We start from the raw sequence: 19,509 nt of genomic DNA, 5'->3' as shown, positions 1-19,509 counted from the left end.
CTTAAGTATTAAGTTGAGCTCTCAATGTGTTAATTTTTGAACTTTACTTTTATTGAAGATTTTAAAAATGTCTATTAAGTAGTGGTGCATGTCGAACACCTTGTATTTACATCACGTGATTGAGATATTTTATTTACCTTATAAATTCGTTGAGTCTCTTTTAAAGTAAAAGTACAAATATTTTTAGTGCTTACACTCATTACGTATCATTATTATTTGTTTAGTCATTTTTGTTTAGTCAGGATTAAAAGTACTTTTTGTTCGGAAGAACACGCGTTTTATTATTACATCTTTTAATCAGAGTTCTGCCAATATTTTGGCAGCTACAATTTTAAGATTCCTTTTGTGAATCTTACAAAAATTCAGAATTTGATAGTTTCAGGAACTTTGCATGGCGTCTTTTAATCTAATGGATTTTTCAAGAATTTTTCCAATTGATTTCACAATATTTAATGTACTGTTTTAGAAATTTTTAGAGCATATTATACCATATTATCATTTGAATTTCTTGAAACCTTAATACAGGGCGAAATTTAATTGCATTTTTGTACTTCATAAACCTGATTGCATGATATTATGGCTTACCACCTCATTCTACAACAATTAATGCATAGATAGAAATTTTGAAGTGTGTTATACCATAATATTGTTTATATTTTTTGAGTGTCTTACACTTGTGACATTGCTATAATTTTAAACTCTATATGTCACCTTGCCGTAAAGAATATTCTGAGCTTTAAAACGGACAAATAATTTAAAAATTATTAAATTTTTTTAAAAATCCCCTATTTGGCAAGCTTATTCCACCTAGATTAAAATTATCAAAATTTATGTCTTATTTACATTTTTGCAAATTTTTATGCGGCCAGATAATGCAGCGTTGGAGTAAGTTTTTAAGTATTTTAAAAATTTGACCGCAAAATCTTTTTTTATTCTTAAAATAGTGACTTTTCTTATTCACGTTTCGAGCCATTTTTAGAATTTGCATAGAGGGTATAGGTTAAAAATTGGTTAAACTTGACCTAACATTAATGTTTAATTGTTGCAACTGCTCAGATGTTATGAAAATAGCATATCATTCGCAAAAAAAAAACGTCATTTCATGCTACGACAGAGGGTTCACTTTAACACCTCATTAAGTTTGAAACAAATTTTCACTATATTATGGATCAAGGTACCGATTTTATAGTTCAACTTTGAGCCGATTTTTCTGAGCATATTTACAAATATTATTGAAATATTGCGCATTAATATGCTAACTCCTAAATCCTAATTTTAAATTCTAACTTCATGATTTCATTAACAATTTCCACCAGGACTACTAGTACCGGTGAAATTGCTAACACATAGAATCACATGAATTCCTAAAGGAATCACTAAACAGTCTGACAACATAACAATGGCGGACAGATCTCTGAGACGCCTCGGGTGTTTAGATTTCCTTTCAATTTAAACACCAACCAGAAGCTTATCTGTTAGCTATTAAATTGCATTTTGATTTTCCATTATACCTGCTGACAGCTCGAACTACAGCAGTCGCACTTCGCCATTGTAAGAAGCGAGGCTGGTATCGGGCTCTTACAAAGGATCTGAAAACGGATATCCACGGATGATATCAGCTTGGATCATCCAGTTTAATGAATAGGGCTTGGATCATCAGTAGTCAGACCACGACTGCCTTGTCTTCCGGCATCTGTGTTTTCACTTTTCGAAGCTTTTGTTCGATTTTGGCTTGAAAGAAAATTTGCACCTCTTGTGGGATGTAGCGGCGGAAACCACTGCATTGTTTCTAATGGCGTTACGGCTAATAAAAATTAATCTTTTTAGTAGCGCGAGAAGGAAAGAGATTTTCATAGATAATTTTATGAAACACTACATTAAAAGAATTTGGCAGTTATCTTTTAATAGTTCTGTACATTAAGTAAAACCCCACGGGCTAAATGTCACCAGACAGTGTTCGTTGCCCGCGAAGAATTTGATGAAATTATTATTTTTCTCATTTAATGATTTATTTCACATGCGTTTCACTTTTTGTTTGTTTCTTTTATTCAAACGAAATTATAAAACCGTATGTAATTTCAGTTTCACAATGAGTTGACTTTTCTCTAGAACTTGGGGCAACATGGAGTGCATGACACTTTTTCAAAGATGATATTTTCATTTCAAATCGTTACTTAGTATTGTGTCTGTGTTAGGGAACGTCTAAATATTACATGAGCATGTTTTGGCATTTTTAAAAGCCCGTCCCCTCCCTTCTAACCAGAAAAAAAAAGCGAATCACAAATCTTCTGCCTCATGCTTCTGAAAGAAATTCACAATGAAAGATCTGAAAATAAATAAATGAAAAAGTTCATAAAATTTTAAGTTGAATTTTCTTTAGCAATCTTTTGTGTGTTTTCCGTGAGTAGTTAAAATTCTTGGTCTCTGAAATTCTTAAAAGAAGTTTTTCCCCGAACTTAATTCCAAATTTAAAACTTTCCTAAACGTAGTTTTTGTTTGATTTTTTTTTGAAATCGAAGTAACTGGATTTTAATATTTTACTTAAGTATCGCTTATCCCCCTCCTCCCCTCTTGTCAGAAATAATTAGCTAATCACTAATCTTCGCACCCATTAAGCGCTTACGTAATATTTAAATGGTCCCATTTTTAAATCACCTGCATTTCTACTAAATGATTGCACTATACACAGAAAAATTTTATTGTTGGAACTGTTACAAATTTCAAAGATTATTTTAAACAATTTTATGGATTCTCTACTGATCTACTCTCTCTGATTTTTTGAATTCTCTACTGCCAAGTTAAAAATCATTTATGATAGTGCAAATAGAACCCCCTTAAATTTTATTACTAGATACCATGGTTCAAATAATTTTATTCTTTTTAAGGATGCAGCGATTTTGCTCAGCACTATGGATCAAGGGGTACCATTAATAGGGTTCAATTTTGAAATAATTTTTCTGGAAGTGTGCAGGAAAATTTCAGCAAAAACGCTCTCTGAGCTGTTTGAAAATTGTGGCTTATCATTATATTACTAGTACCCCAAACCTTTCATTTAAATTATAAATGTAAGAAAAATCTTCTAAATTTGCTTAAATAGAATAGAATTACTAAATATATGTATAGAAGTCATAAAATTGCTTACAAGTAGAATTTGTAAGACATTCAAGAGTTAAATTTTACTGCCTCATTGTGTGCTAGTTAGCTAAAGATATACTCATATAACTGCAGGTGTGCGCATGAAATTTTTATGAAATTTCCATCACAATATGATCCTGCGCAAAAGCATTGTTCATAAAATTGTGCGCATAATTAATTCCAAATTTACAGATATCTAATGTTTTGAAATTTATCATCTCTTTTTCTTTATGCCCCAGTTTTACTAATTGACCATATATAGTGCATATAATTCTCTTTTTTTTTTCGTTTATGAGATTTACATATAACTCCATTACTTCCAAAGTAACCACCTGGCTTTTTAGCCAGGTGGTTGTATTAGAATGATCACAAATAATAACATGATATACTTATAGATATTATGATTACTTATTTTTATGAATAATAAACATGGCGTGCGGATATCTAAATTATGCTATCGTTGATCTGTCGTTAGAAAATATTGATTTTTTACGATAGATTTTTATTTTCAATTTAACATATTTGCTTTGCGTTATATTTTCATTAAATAAATAGGACAAATTGTTTTAAAATATTTTCTTTTACACAACGCTTTTTAAAGTTACATCAGTAGATTTTAAAATGTGACAAAGATTTGCCGCATTAGTTAGACACGATACTGAAAATCGTGATAGTATCGTTGTCTTTTAATACCATGACATTGGAATAAGTTACGACCGTGAGTATCGTGGTTAATAGATATCACTCATGACAATAATGAGCACGATAATTTCATATTCGATGATTACCGTTGCCATGGATCATCGCGATTTTAAAGTTTTTGCTATTATTTTATGAAGATTTATATTTAGACATATATTCGCAATATTATCAAGAATTCGAAAAAAGAATGAATATATTCGAGAATATTGATAATTCTTGTTATTGCCAGGTTCTATCGTGTCAATAAAACGATTAGAAGTTTAAAGTTAATTAAGTAGTTAAAATAATTAGCTGTGTAAAAATTAGGATTTTAAAATTACTCTACAGCTAATTGTAAAGTGCCTAAACTTTGAAGTTAGATTTGAGCTTTGAAGTTTTTTTCTATTAAGGCTCAAAAATATGACAAATAATAAAACGAAACTATACGTCTTTAAGTTTTAGACTTATTACACAAAACTATCATTTAGAGAAAAAAATTAAAACAAAAAAGAAAAATTTCAAAATTTAAATAATTATCATCAGTCAAATTTCTATCTAAAATAAAAAGAGAAAAATGGAATAATCATGTTCAATATTTATCTAATTTAACATATGCTAACATTCATTATGATATAATTTGGATATGATGAGAAGAAAAAAAAGTATTTTGCGTACAACGACGACGAATTTTACTCAAAAAAGCGCGTGTTTCGTTATTTATTTAAACTAATTAATCTAATTATTTACTTAGCGACTAATAATAATATATTTTACAATTATAAAAGTTGCGTTTCAAGCTTATCTTGCTTGCTTGCAACTCATCATATTTAATTATGTTAAACAAACAACCTCTTAAAAATAAAACAAATAAACCTTTCATCAGCAGAGTTAATTTCAATAACTGTCAGTAAACGTAAGCGTTGGCGCCTAATGAGCTTACAGCTTACAGGGAACAATACTTCTTTTTATTTTCCCCATTTCTATTTGCAGAGTTAGAATGCTCAATTCTCGACGCTTTACCATCAAAAGATAAACGTGAGGGGGTAGCAGATATTGCGTAATCGGATTAGTGAGTGGAGTCAAGCTTCCTTTAACAGCCAACTAGAATTATTAATTAAACTAATATTCGATGCCTTTGGCTATTGAACACAACGCCAGCCAGCTGCTACAGATAGTGCTTTATCATTCGACCTCATTGGAGAAACTGGAGTGTGACGTTACCGACGATTGCCTGGCATCTATACGTGACTGATATGAGAAGGAAGCCATTAATTATGAAGATATATATAGGAGTTGCTCACAATCAAATGTTATGAGATAATTAATGGATCAAATAATGATTTGTGCAGTCGTTGTTGCTATCACATCATTATCTAATGAATAAACATCACCAGCTAAAATTGGTATTAATTGTTTGATGGGCAAATTTCAGAAGATAGATCTGTATGGCATTCTTTTGTTCCAAAGCATTAAAAAGCAACATCTACATTCATCAAAATTAATCCCTGAATCTTAAAGATAACATAAAGGATTAGTAAAGAAGAATAAACTATAAAACATTGTTTGGTTTCAAAATCTCTGTAGGACTTTTTTTTTTAATATGAAAAATAATTTCGAAACCTTGACAAAATTAACGCTAATCGCTGAAGTTAACATTCAAAACGAGTAATATTTTAAACAAATTAAACTTAGCTCTACAACCTCGTTAAAATTAACGCTAATTGTTAAAGTTAACATTTGAAATTAGTTATTTATATTTCGACTGAATAAGCTAAGAAACATCGTTATGTTTAAAAAATTCTACAAAAAAAAAAAAAAAATTAAAAATGGGTATTTGCAACTCAAGAAAAAGTGAAGTGATTGTGCCATATTATTGATTGTGATTATAAGTGATTGTGATAATAAGATGATTATAAGTGATTGCGATTTAAATTAAATTTAATACGTTTAAGGACGTCACGCGTGTGTGTCGAACCCGATTGGCTTCTAAATCGAGAAATTCCACAATATAGTTACAATGACGTAACTTGCAGGTACCTCATTAATGTTTGCATCATCTTGAAAATTAACCATGAAATTCTTTAGGAAGAAAATACAAATTTTAAATTCAATGTCTCTTACATACTTTAATGTTGTGTTTTAAAAAAATAAATAATAATAATACTCGAGTTGATACTGAAGTTAAGAGGTTGTTTGAATTTCTTGCAGTCACGACTTTGACTTAAGGAAACTCAACTTAATCTCATATCTTAGTTCGTTTCTAGCACAATGACTCATACTTTTTGTTTTGCATCATATATACCTTACTTAAATGTTGCTCATAACATTAAAAAAAACACTATTGGTAAAGTGCTGTAAAAATACGGGTGGGACAAGTTTAAAATAGGAACATCATTTTAAGTCAAAAAAACTCTCTCACAAATCTCGAGTTCTACGGTTCTAAAGCAATCTCTCACAAATCTTGCCTTATCAAATCTCGCCGGACAAATTTTTGAACGACGAATCACAAATCTTACATGATAAAATCTGTGACAAATTCTTGAGCTAGGATTCTTTCACAAATCTTGCGTGATCAAATCTCGCTGGAGCAATTATTAAATAAGGTATGCCTCGCAAATCTTACGTGATCAAATCTCACCATACAAATTCTTAAATGAGGAATCTCTATGAATCTGACGTGATTTCGCTTTTGGTACAAATTTTTTGCGTACAAGATAGTCCAGGCAATTCAAGCAATCTTAAAATCATACAAATATTTTATATTACGTAAGGTATTTGGTCACACGGTCAAAAAAAACTTACAGCTTATATAACCATTATATCGTTAAAATTTACCGCAATCTTAATATGGACCGAAGTTGAGCCATACTATCATACTTTTATCAACTAGCTTATTTATTACAATGGTAAAATTAAGGGAAAAAATTTCTGAATTTATCATTACCTCTTTAAATTTACAGGAAATTTGCCTCCTGTATGGTGCAGGACATCAATATCATAGTTCGACGTTGAACGGCTTTTTCTATTGAAAGAATTGTTGCTATCCCATTGAATTAATTGTTGTTATGATTTAAATTATAGTACTTTTTTAAAATTGTTTATAAAATGAAATGATAAAATTAAACGGAAATATTGTTACATTTAAAACATCAATAAATTTGGAAGAATTTTGCGTCATATTGTGGTGTAGGCGGTTCAACGATGATGAATCTATTAAATGAGCGAAAAGTTGCTATCCGATTGATATAATTATTGCTATCTTATTCTAAATTGTTTAAAAAATCGCTAAGACTCTTTGCATCGTAGCTGAAAACAGGAAGTGGAAGTTGTAGTGTATGTTTTTTCTTTACTGAAAATTGTATGAGTAGTATGAGATTTCACACCTTCAGACAAATCTAAACACATAAAGCAATATTTTGTCTGTGAATGGATTGATATAAAACAAAACAAAATTTACAAGAATTTTCCTCAAAACTTAGTTGATGATTTGAAGGCATGTTATAGGCTCAGAATATCCACACAAAGAAATCCGGTAAAGAAGCTTAAAATAGGTTTCTGCAATTTTTCGTGGCCTTTTTTTCTTTTTTTGCATCTATGGGAATATAAGGACCTTATATCAAGTAATCCCAATCTAATCTCATTTATTAGGTAGTCTCCTTTTTTTCTCGTCCTCTTCTAGAATACATTCTTCAAAGGTTTCTTTCTTTACGTTAAGAGTTTGGATTAGAACAAACGACAGAAGCCGCCAGAGGGCTTCAGTTTTCTTGGGCACGGCCGCAAATTTTATTGAATAAATTCTGTTGTAGAATGAATTTTTTATTCTTGTAACATCGAAGCATTAAAGTGCTATTCTTTTTCAGACAAGGGTGGAAACTTTAATCCTGTTAGAAAATTTGCAATGGCGGAATTGACAAGACTTTACGTTCTTTTTGTTTTTATTTAAAGTTTCCTTTATAACATATTAATTTAGTGCGTTGAATAATTTGCTTTTCTTTGAAATATTTTACACTTGATTGAATTAATTTGAAAAGCTTCAAACAGTTTTTTGAAACTCTTATGCATACCAAAAAAGCTAGATGATATACGATACTGGCATTTTATGTTTGTTAAAATATGCAGGATTGTTGAAAGTATTCACACAAAAGAAATTAATACCCTTTTTTTAAAAAATGATAACAATAGGTAGATAAATATCGAATGGAAATTTATTTTTTGGAAATTTATGTGACTATACACGCGAAAAACATTTCAAAACTCAAATATTTATATAAAATCTTTAGCACATGCTATAAAAAGTTACTTTAAATTAAAATGCTCAAACACTTTCCCAAAAGTAAGGAGTTTACTAGAAAATGTTTAAACCACTAATATGAGAAAATCATTACTATCTAATGTCAGAAAGTTAAACTAATTATTAGGAGATAATAAAAGTAGGAGTTTAAAATATATTTCCTACTATTAGTAATAACGAAGTTTTAAGTTTACGTAAACATCGATAAACTGATGACTACTTTATCGATAAACTGGTGACAGTTACTGAATTAATAAATGATTAGTAAGGTTTAATATAGGGAGTAACGAGTAAAGTTTTGAGTTTACTGAAACATCCACATAATGGTAGGCGGGAAAAAGTGCACCGGAAAAAAATCCAGAAAAAAGTCCCCGGAAACTTAGTAAGTCTTAAATCGTTAATTCTTAAAACTTATTAGAACTTTACTTATTAATATTTATTGGAACTAAAGATTAATTAAAATATAAAAAACGTTAAGATTATTTACTTCAGACTGTAATTTTAGGTTAAAATCAATTCCATTTTGATTATTACTTGCTATTTTTAAAAGCAACAACAGTTTAAATAATCAATTTTATTACTCACCTTTACTAACTTAAAATCAAAAATGTAAAAATGCATGTATATCGATCGTAAGACCATGTCATGACCATTAATCGGTCCTTAAATTCATATGTCATTAAACAGTTATAAATTTTTTTTAAATTCTTCGCATCAAAACTTAATGATTCTGTTTTTTGTGGTTTACATGGACTCTTTCCTGGTGCCTTTTTCCGCGACTTTTTTTCCGGTGCGTTTTTTTTCTTCTTTTTGTGTGCTTTTTTCAGATCTTTGGGGGATTTTTAAGAGGTACTTTTTTTCGTGAATTTTCATAAAAAGAAATAGATTTTAAAAATAATAGTTTCTGAAGTCATAGCAAAGCCAAAGTAGTTGACTTAAACATAATCGATAACCATTCATAAACAGATAGATATCAATCATTCAAATAGATATCAATAACTAAAATCATAACTAATGGGCAATTTTAGAATGTAAAGAAACAGTGATGTATTAAGCAATTTCAGTATCCCTCGGATAGAACATAATGTCAAAAAATTCTCAATGAGATAATAGATCACGAGGAAATATTTTTAAAAAGAAACTAGGTTTAAGAACTAAACTCTGCCTTCTGCTTCATATGCTCTCACTCATATCCAGATATCATGTAAAGCATGATGATATAATTTCAAGACAGTAAAATGCGCCAGCCAAGAGCTACTATCGTAATTTATATTGAACTTCTGATACTTTTATTACTTCAATTAGCTTTATATGTATTTATAACAATTCAGTTTCAATTTATCCAAACATAAACACCTTACTGAAATATAGCTATTTGTTTTAAAAACTTGTGCATACTGTTTAGTGTATGTTACTACTTTGATATCTCGATGCCTGGTGTAAAAATTTTAGTTTATTTAATTATTATTAACTGAACAATTAAATGTTTGTATCTGTTATACGGCCAGCAAATGTTTTATTTTACTTATTTATTTTATCTTTTTAAGGGTTCAAAAAAAGAGGACTTGAAATTTAATGTTGGCAACATGAAGATACGATTATAAATACTATGGTTTTAGGTAAGGTTTGCCATTTATTTAATTGCTGTGCTGCTTGTTTATTGATTTACTTTAATTGTTATTATTGTTATTAGATTACTTATTAATGTGATGAAGTAAAAAATATATTTCTTTGTTGCAAATAATATTTTTTAATTTTTTTAATTATTTTCTTATTATTTGATTCATTTTAAAGGGATTGGTATAAGTAAGATAAGATGTAGAAGTTTAGAGCCTTATTGTAACAGGTATTACGCAATATTTAGCATTTAACAAGATTATTACTTTTTAAATATAGCTAAACACACTTCAGTTTTAAAGAACATTAGCACTCATCATATAGCTAAAACTGGATTACTACTTTTTAGGATATTTATTTCCTTCGTTACATGTTCTCCAGTTTCAAATGTAAAATTAACTCTCAACGATTATAGTATTTTAACACGTCCATTACTTATGAGGATATGTTGTTAGGCTCCAATTTAACGAACGCCTATTTACCGAATTTGGTGATTTCAAAAAGTTTTTTAATTCCTCGATAAAAATGACGGTGGTAACCTCGACTTAACGAACAACAGATCTCAAATTTACGAATTGCTTAATTTGTTGGAAAAAACTTCTTCTGGTGAACTATGAAGAAAAAAAAAAGATAAATATTGGTGTTTATTTTTCAGTGACCCACATATCCTCAAATGTGGAAAGGCGCTAAGAAATAAACGGACCTTCCTGAATAACTTTTGATCCAATAATCCGATCTTCACGTATAGGTCTCAATCTTATTTTTTAGAAGGGGTGACCTCAAATATGCTTATTAGTTAGTGAAGACGATATTTTAACTTATGAAACCAGATATAAATACGTACGCTCTCTAAAAAACATAGTATTTTTAAAAAATTGGTTTTCTCCCGAACTATTCTACCAATTTCTCTCAAATTTTTTATTTTTCAATGTTACATTCTTTAAAATGATATAAAAAATTGTAGACCTTACGATTCAAAATTTCTTTGACTATTATTAAACGATTAATAATAAATAAAATAAAATAATAAATGTTCACGAAATAAATTTTTTTTCCTTAGAATTATCTTTGGATGAACGAATCTTATAATTGTGTGCAAAAGTGTTTCAATTCGTTTAAAAAGTTCTTGAGATATGGTGAAATACACAAAAAAGTAAAATTACATTAAGGGGTCCAAAATTTGGACAGCTAAACAAAATATTGCGACAATATTTCTAAGATTGTTTTGGGGTTGTAAATCCGAATTCATCGAAAAAAAAGCTATGTTTATTTAAAGATAGTCCGTTTTTGTGTTTTGATTTCATAACTTTTAATATCGTGTGCACTAACTAATTAGCATATTTGAGGTTAAACCCCCAAACTATTAAGTTTGAGTCCAAGAACGTGACCGATTATTAGATCAAAAGTTATTCAGTGAGGTCCATTTTTTTTTTTTGCGCACTGTATGCACAATTTAAAAACTTTAGAATCGCATTTCTCTTATCCTATTGCACAACTGAGAAACTTTCCATTAAGCATTAATATCTGTGTAAAAAGTGATTGGCAAAAACATTCGTTATAATAAAAATAAAATAGCATTTTTAGACGAAAATTAAAAGAAAAGAAACAATTTTAACGCTTAGGATACTCTAGATATTTTATGGAACAATCTAGGCACCTATTTATAAAAATGCATGTGAAAAATGCTCTCAAAAAACGAGATTACTAAGCAGATGCAAACATTCACAATTCACTATATTTTGAACAACTGAATAAGAAGTGTGCAATTTCTAAACCTGAAAATTTCTGTGTCAAAATTTAGGGTCATTGCGAAGGCGCATACATTTTCAGTTTTAGTCCCCGATATTTCGAACAACCCCCGATTTAACGAAAAAATTATGAGTCACAATCCATTCGTTACATCGAGGTACGATTCCTCACAAAACACGCTCCCATTCCAAATCTACAATTCAGAAACATCACCGAAACTTCACTCTCCGCAAAGCAGATGCGACAATGAGCGCGACAAATAATTGCGGAGTTGACGCGTCTTTCTTGAAAGAAAAATGAAGACCTGTCAGTTCCCTTCCACGTCCACCTCCCACCCACTCCATCCTCTAATCCCTTCTTCCTAGCATTTGAAATCATCCCCTTTCCTCTTCTTCCCAGGAATCATTTTTCTCTTCCTTAGCCTATCAGGTCTCTCCCCCTCACCCATATCTACATTTGCCAGTCCGTACACAACAGCATCACAAGGCCTATTGCAATGAAGAAGTGTTTCATTTCAGCGCAGTTGGTGTAGAATCCCAATGAAATGGGATTTGGGTTGTGAATTAATTGCATCCACTGACCTAACTCTGGACAAAATTCATTTCTTAACTTCTGACGGTAAGGATAAGTATTTCCCCTTTATTCCCTCTTCTTCTTGTTTCGTTTAACTTCGTGGGATATCATATATTTGGAATATATGATTTAGATGATTAATCGTTATAGGGTTTGTGTAATTAAAATAATGCTTGAGGTTCAGCAACTAAGAAGCAGGTTGATTGCTAAAAGAAAAATTTAAATGCGTACATTTTTTATGCACACATCTTTCATGCACCCTCTGAAGTATTTTTTTCTTGTTCTTAATGGTACTGAATTGAAGCAGACAATTTAAATAGAATTTCTTTAAAACATTTATCAGAGCTTCAAATGTGTACATTTGACCATATATATAACTGTTTAAATCACTTGATTGTGCTGATGACCAAAATTCTGTAAAGCATTCTAAATGACAGCATCTTAGCTACCTGCTAAGAAGCATCTTTTATTAAATTATTGAAATTCCGTAGTTGTTGAAGGGTATATACCCATTGTACACAAATCATTTTGAGCTGTCAATTTTATTTTGTTTTTTAACTAATCTTGAAAAACCGTTTCGAAGTTATCCTTGAGATTTTCAAACTAACCGAGAGGACAAGGGAAATCTTTATTCCAGCAATCAGATAAATACGCCTTCTTAAAGGACGCTTTGAGGGAAACTAACTCTTATTTGCATATTATGGAGATGATAATCATTGAAACCTCTTATAGTTAGCCTGACTGGGAAAAGACCCCAACATAATTTGTCAATCTTTTGGGATATTTTTCTGCAGCACTATTGCCTGTGTGAACCGGAAACAGTAAGCAAGTACGCTGAGTTTCGAACCTAGTTAGCTACATTGGCCGGGAGAGTGCTTTATCTTTTGAGCAAACCTGGCTTGATCATAGATATTTATTAAGACAGACCTAAATAATTGAAAAATGCATCATTTATAATATTTTTGGCATAATCCTAACAATAAGTGTTCTGCAATCAATGCTCTTTATATATATATTAGTTATTGCAAATTAATATTTAATCGAGGAGAAATAAAAAACATTTTTAAAAATTGACAAAACTTAGGACAAAATCTGAACAACAATCAAGTTTTTTCCATGCTTTTAATCTCATTGTCCTAGTTAATAATTTGTCAAATTTTGATAAGGTATTTATGATAATTATAATAATATGTTTAATAATTATAATATTATACTGAGGTATTTGTAATAATTTCCTTTCAATCACCTTTCAGTTTCCTCCAGGAATCAATCAAGTTTTGACGCTATTAAGCTCGTTTCTCTAAATAATAATTCGCCATATTTTAATATTATTTTCAATTTTTCCTAGTATTAACTTACATATTTTTTGTCTACTTCTTTTATTTAGAAAATGTATTAAAAGCAATAATATGATTAAAATGCGGTTTAGAGTGAAACAAATGCTACAATAATGTGTGTAGAACACCCAATATATTTGTTTCCCCTTTTCAATTTTACTTTCTCCAAACGTATCTCTATTTTTTCTCCTATCTCTCTTTAACAAAAGCATCACTCAATTTTTCCTCACTTAAGTATTGACGTGCATATTTTTTGCCTACCTTTTTTTATTTAGAAATTGTATTAAAAGGAATAATATGTATAGAATGCGGTTTAGAGTGAAACAAATGCGACAATAATGAGTGTAGAACACCCAATATATTTGTTTCATCTTTCCAATTTTACTTTTTCCTAACGTATCTCTATTTTTTCTCCCATCTTTCTTTAACAAACGCTTCACTCAATTTTTCGCAACCGTGATTTAAAAAGAAGAAGAAAAAATATTTATGCACTTAATATTAAAAAAACAAAACTTAAAAAAATGCTAATAATAATAAGTTGGTAAAATAATGAATGCTTATTCCGGGAGATCTACGATACAGCGTTGAATATTTTAAGTTTGCTTTTAAATTTAAACATATCCAAATTTGAATCAATATGCATTTCGCATGCAAAGAGAACGTTGGGGACCTTTGGAAGAAAATTCCGGGAAAACAGGGAATCTTCGGATCAGTTAAGGAACACTTTTCGAATATATTTAAAATAAATTTGAATTTAAAATTCTTTTTGCTCTTCCTTTTGAAGGGAAAAGATCCGTGTAAGTTTCGATTCATTCTTCAATATAATTCAGTATAAATACTTTCTTTAAAAAAGTACTTTGTAGTTTCTTTTTCAGAACCATATTTAGAATACATCACAATTTGATATCGTGTAATATTCATTTAAAGAATAATTATAATATTTAGTGCTTTTTCAACTAAATTTCAATGCTTTTTTATTATGCTTTTTTCAATTTTTATCAATGCTATATTAATAGTGACAAAATTACTTCGTTTAACTAAAAAAAAAATTAAGCGCCGTCGCTATTTGTTTAAAATTTGTTAGATCGATAATTATTAACTGTTAATTTGGTTTAAAAAATATCATTCAAATCGCTATACTAACCACAGAAATGTAACTAAAATTTTGAAATTTTATGTTCTAAAAGACGTTCATAGATAGACAACTGTCAACCACTGTTTATCAGTTAAACTTGTACTAAATTTGGATAAATATTGAATATTTATCCATTGTTGTGGAAAAATTTATTATTCTTCCTGTAAACCTTTATTTTATAAGCTCGCAGCGAATAAAAAAAATGTCTAGTTATATCTTAGGAGGGCTAGTCAAAAGTGACAAAAAGGAGACAGACTTTTTTCATTGGTTGTCAAAATGGAGAGAAAAGAATTTTTTTTTTAATTTTTCCGCTCATGCGCAGTATAAAGAACTAATTTATATATCCATATCTTAAGCGGTTTCTTCAAATTTTTTCTGATTTCAAAACAGCAATTTTGTAATTAATTTTAAATTTTTTCATGAATTTTGTTTAATTTATTTAAATATTTTTATAGTTATAGCAAAAATAACCTAAGACAAAAAAATTAGTTTATGAAAATGTAGTACATATTTACATAAATATTTAAGCTGGGTTTACGAAATGTTTTGCAGTTAGCGCAAATAACAACCAAAGTTATCAATAAAAATTTCAAGCTTATTGCTTGATTTTCTAGCTTAGGGTGTTCAAAAATACTTGTTTTTATCTTAATTTACTGTCGATCCCTCAAACCACTGAAAGCTTAAAACATTATTGCTAAGGATGAAAAATCGTGTGAGCTGAACACCTCTAAAGTTAAAAAAATAATCTTCTAAGTAATTCTTGAGAAATTTAAGAAAAAAAATGTCCTAAACTGAAAAATTACAAAGTTACGGATTTGCGCAATAGGAGTCGTAAATCCCAAAATTGGGTCGGCAGTTCAACTACTAGTACGGTTATAAAGCAAAATAACAACAACAACAGTGACTCTGATGTATCGTCTAACTTAACTTGTCATCCTATCAAACTTTCATTTCTGCAAGAAATTTATTTAAATTAGTGTTCGCATTATGAAGAAGGTTTAAATTATAACAAAACATTACTTTAAGCAATTTTATAACTAAATAGTTTTCCTAAAATATCGCCTAACTTTAAATTCCCGCCTAACTGCTTGTAAACTTCACATTCACTCACCTAAAATATTGTCAAACTTTGCGCATATACTTCTCCAAACAACATCCACTCTTTAAGTTGCGAACTTTGAAATTATTCTAAAGTGTCGTCCAACTTTGATTTTACTTTAAAGTATGCAGAAATTCAGCAAATTTCTCTAAGTTATTATGATAATAAACGTTTATTTCTAAACGACATATATTAAAATTAAAAATTAAATTATGGACAAATTTTATTTAAAATCCTTTTAAAATTAAGAAAGCTGACTTGGAATTCGAAATAATAATAATTTAAATTAAAAAGTATACCGCAAAAATATCATGTGAAAAAGCAAATTTTTTAGCCTTTTTTTAAAAAAAAAGAGAAAAACATCAGATATTTAAAATTCAACTCCTCAAGAACTATTCAACCAATTTCATTAAAATTTTGCATTTTACCATATAAAATTGCATTCTTTAAAATTTAAAAATTTATTTACCTTGCACTTCAAAAAATTCCCGACTATTATTAAATAAAATAATAAATTATTATTAAAAATTATTTTTCCAATGGAATTATCTTTGGATAAATTTAGTTCATGATACCGTGATAAAACTTTTCTATTCGCTTAAGAAGTTTTCGAGATATGACGAAATACGAAAAAAGCAAATTTAGGGGTTCGAACTTTCAACCGCTCTCCTGACCAAACTATTAGGACCATTTTTCCCAGATTGCGAATCCAAATCCAGTAATGAATCCAAAACCGTTGGAAAAAATGTATGTTTATTCAGATAAAGTACTTTTTTTGTGTCTGATTTCGTAACTTAAAATATCGTCTGCACTAATTAATTACATATTTGAGGCCACCCCCCTGAACCATTAAGAGTGAGTCTTTATATGTGAAAGTTATTCAGATTATTTCGTTTTTATATTTCTTTTTCGTTTTTTGCTCTTTGCACTTTGTGTAAAATAAAAAAGTAACGTAAAATGAAAATGAAAAGTCAAAACAATAGAATTTTTATCTTTCAATTTTAGCTTTTAATTAAGTTCTTTTGAGTTCCGTTTTCAAAGTTTTCGATTAAAAGGTAAAGAGTCTTTAATCAAAGTAACATTTCGCAGTTAATATTACATGCCGTAATATCCAGCTCCTCTTTCCTTTTTAACTTACTATTTCATAGCATTCTGCATTATTATTTGTACTTATTTTAGCATCTGACTAATTTCTCTGATAATCATTTACAGTATTTATAGCAACTTATATATACTATCATATTTAAATGTGATGAGCTAAGCAAAAAATATAATTTTTTTAATTAAAAAAAATTATTCAAAGTAACAGGCGTTATCATTTTTCTCCCTTTCATTTCGAACGCAATAGTTTCGTAATATTCTGCATTATTATTTGTACTAATTTTAATACCTGACCTACTGACTTGATTCAATATTGATAACAACCGACATGTGCTATTATACTTAAATGTTGAAGCTCTAAACATATTTATTTAAATAAAAATATATTACTTACAGTAATATCCATTATCGTTTCTCTTTATTTAATTTTTAACTTTTATTTCGTAACATTCTACAATATTATTTGCTTGATTTTCTCAATCGATGTTCTGTGATTTAGCATCTATAACAGTTAACTTATACTATCATATAGAAATTTTTACTAGCTAAACCTAATTATTTCGACAAAAAAATATTATCAGTACCTGACTTATTCATTTGATGATATTCATTATAATTCGTTTCTCTTTTTTTTTTAACATTTCATTTTTAATTTATTATTTAGTAACATTCTACATTATTGCGTGCATTATTTTTAGCACCGATCTTGCTCATTCGGTGACTTGATTCAGCATTTATAGTTGTTAATTTATTTTATCATATTGAATTGTTTACAAGCTAAACAATTTAGTAAGCATGATTATTTCTATAAAAAATATTACATACATTATTATCTATTTCTCTTTTATGTTTAATTTATTATTTAGTAACATATTCTGCATTATTACGTGCATTATTTTTAGCACCTGACTTTTGTAGTCGATCTGATTTAATATTTAATCAACCCAAAAGTGCTCCCATATTAAATTGTTGATATGCTAAACATTATTATTTTTATAAAAAGATTTCCTTCAGCAATATATATTGTCCTTTTCTTCTTTCATTTTTAACTTAATTATTTCTTAATATTCTGTATACGCTAACTCTCTATATCTGTTCCAAGTCTTCTCATTATCGTCTGAAACATTCGAAAAGATCGGTGTGTATAAAGCAAGGAAGTGGTCGCCGATAGACATTTCATCTGACAAATGCCCCATTTGCGTCGCGTCCTACCCCCAAAATGGTGATTCTGTAGGCGGAATTTATTTCGATAATGATAGTGCGTGGCAAACGAACAAAATCGTCTGGTACACAAACGCCTCCTGGCGGTTTTTCCGGTATTTCGGATGTAATAAGAACAGAAAAGGAATGTCTGAATAAAATGTAATAGAAAAACCACTTCATCTGTACCATGATTTTGTTCGAATTTATGACCAACTCCAGATTAAAGTAAAGAACATGAGTAAGTTTTCAAAATTTTTTAGTTATTATAGTTCTCTTGAGAAAATCCTTAAGCATAAATTTTCCTTTATTCCTAAGATTATTTGAGAGATTTTATTCCTTTCATTAAGCAAAAATGTGAAAAAATTGCTGAGAATCGGAAAATATCAGATGCTTTGTCGGGTTAGATTTAAAATTTATGCCTTTTTATAAAAGTTTAAAAGTAATAGTCTGAATAAAAACTTTCCAAAATAAGCTGTTTTGATATTGGTACATAATTACTAAAAGGAAAATCTGTTATTCGTCTGGCTGTGATGCGGTGAAGGTTTAAAGCAAATTATTTAAAATCTTATAAGGTAGCAGACCAAGCGCTAATGTTGCGAAAATAATTCAAACTTATTTTTAAAAAATTGTCTTGTATTTCGGTAGCGTTATTAGTTGGGTAACCTATATGTCAGTAGTATTATTATTCTGGCAACCTATATAGTATTAGTTGAATAACCCGTATTTCGTTAGAGTTATTCTTTGAGTAATCCTTATATCGGTTGTACTATTAGTTGGAAAGTCTATATTTTGATAGTATTATTAATTGGGTAACCTAAATTTTGATAGTACGAGTATTATTATTCTGGTAGTATATATTTTATTATTATGGGTCACGAAATCTATATTACATTAGTATTATTAATTGGGTAACCTATATTTTGGTAGTATTATAAGTTGAGTAATTTTTATGTTGTGAGTATTTCGATAAATGTACTATAATTACTTGTGTAAGAAAATTATATAAATTGAGCATAAAAAGAAGTAATTACAGTTTACATTAATTGAAAATGCTAACAAAATAATTGTTACTCAACTAATAATATTAATGAAACTTCCAGGCTATTATCCTTGTAATAATACTGACGAAATAACCAGACTACTATCCAACTAATAATACAAACAAAATATAGATTACTAAACTTATAATTACAGCAATGTACAAGTTACCCAGTTAGTTATACTAACGAAATATAGGTTACTTAACTAATAATACTAACTAAAAATAGGTTACTTAACTAATAATACTAACAAAATATAGGTTACTTAACTAATAATACTAAAATATAAGCTACCAGAATAATAATATTACCAAGATTTTGGTCACCAACTAATAATACTACCAAAATATGGGTTTACCAACTAATGGTACTACCGAAATATAGATTATTCAAATAAATTATACTTACGAAATATAGTTTACTCAACTAGTCATTCTAAAATATAACTTGTCAGAATACTACTATTGACCATATCACACATAGCGAAAATTCGTATTCCTAACGTATTCGTATCCTTCGAATCCTTCGTATTCGTATTACTAACATGG

General features: G+C 29.0%; 1 protein-coding gene across 3 annotated transcripts in view; it reads left to right on the top strand.

Annotated features, from left to right (window-relative positions):
• Window positions 1-19,509, top strand: part of LOC107451394 (frizzled-5) — a 104,203-nt gene that overhangs the window by 49,583 nt on the left and 35,111 nt on the right. The window contains exon 2 of one of the 3 annotated variants that reach the window (XM_016067462.3): window positions 9,655-9,726. The gene's annotated coding sequence lies outside the window, so the exon portion shown is untranslated. Of the gene's footprint in view, window positions 1-9,654; window positions 9,727-11,921; window positions 12,092-18,001; window positions 18,160-19,509 lie in introns of those variants that run through there. The other 2 variants (XM_016067463.3, XM_043048071.2) reach the window with 2 other exon arrangements.

The sequence above is a fragment of the Parasteatoda tepidariorum genome, chromosome 1, assembly GCF_043381705.1.
Source record: "Parasteatoda tepidariorum isolate YZ-2023 chromosome 1, CAS_Ptep_4.0, whole genome shotgun sequence".
In the NCBI taxonomy this organism is placed as follows: domain Eukaryota; kingdom Metazoa; phylum Arthropoda; class Arachnida; order Araneae; family Theridiidae; genus Parasteatoda; species Parasteatoda tepidariorum.
This window is presented reverse-complemented; position numbering and strand designations above follow the sequence as displayed.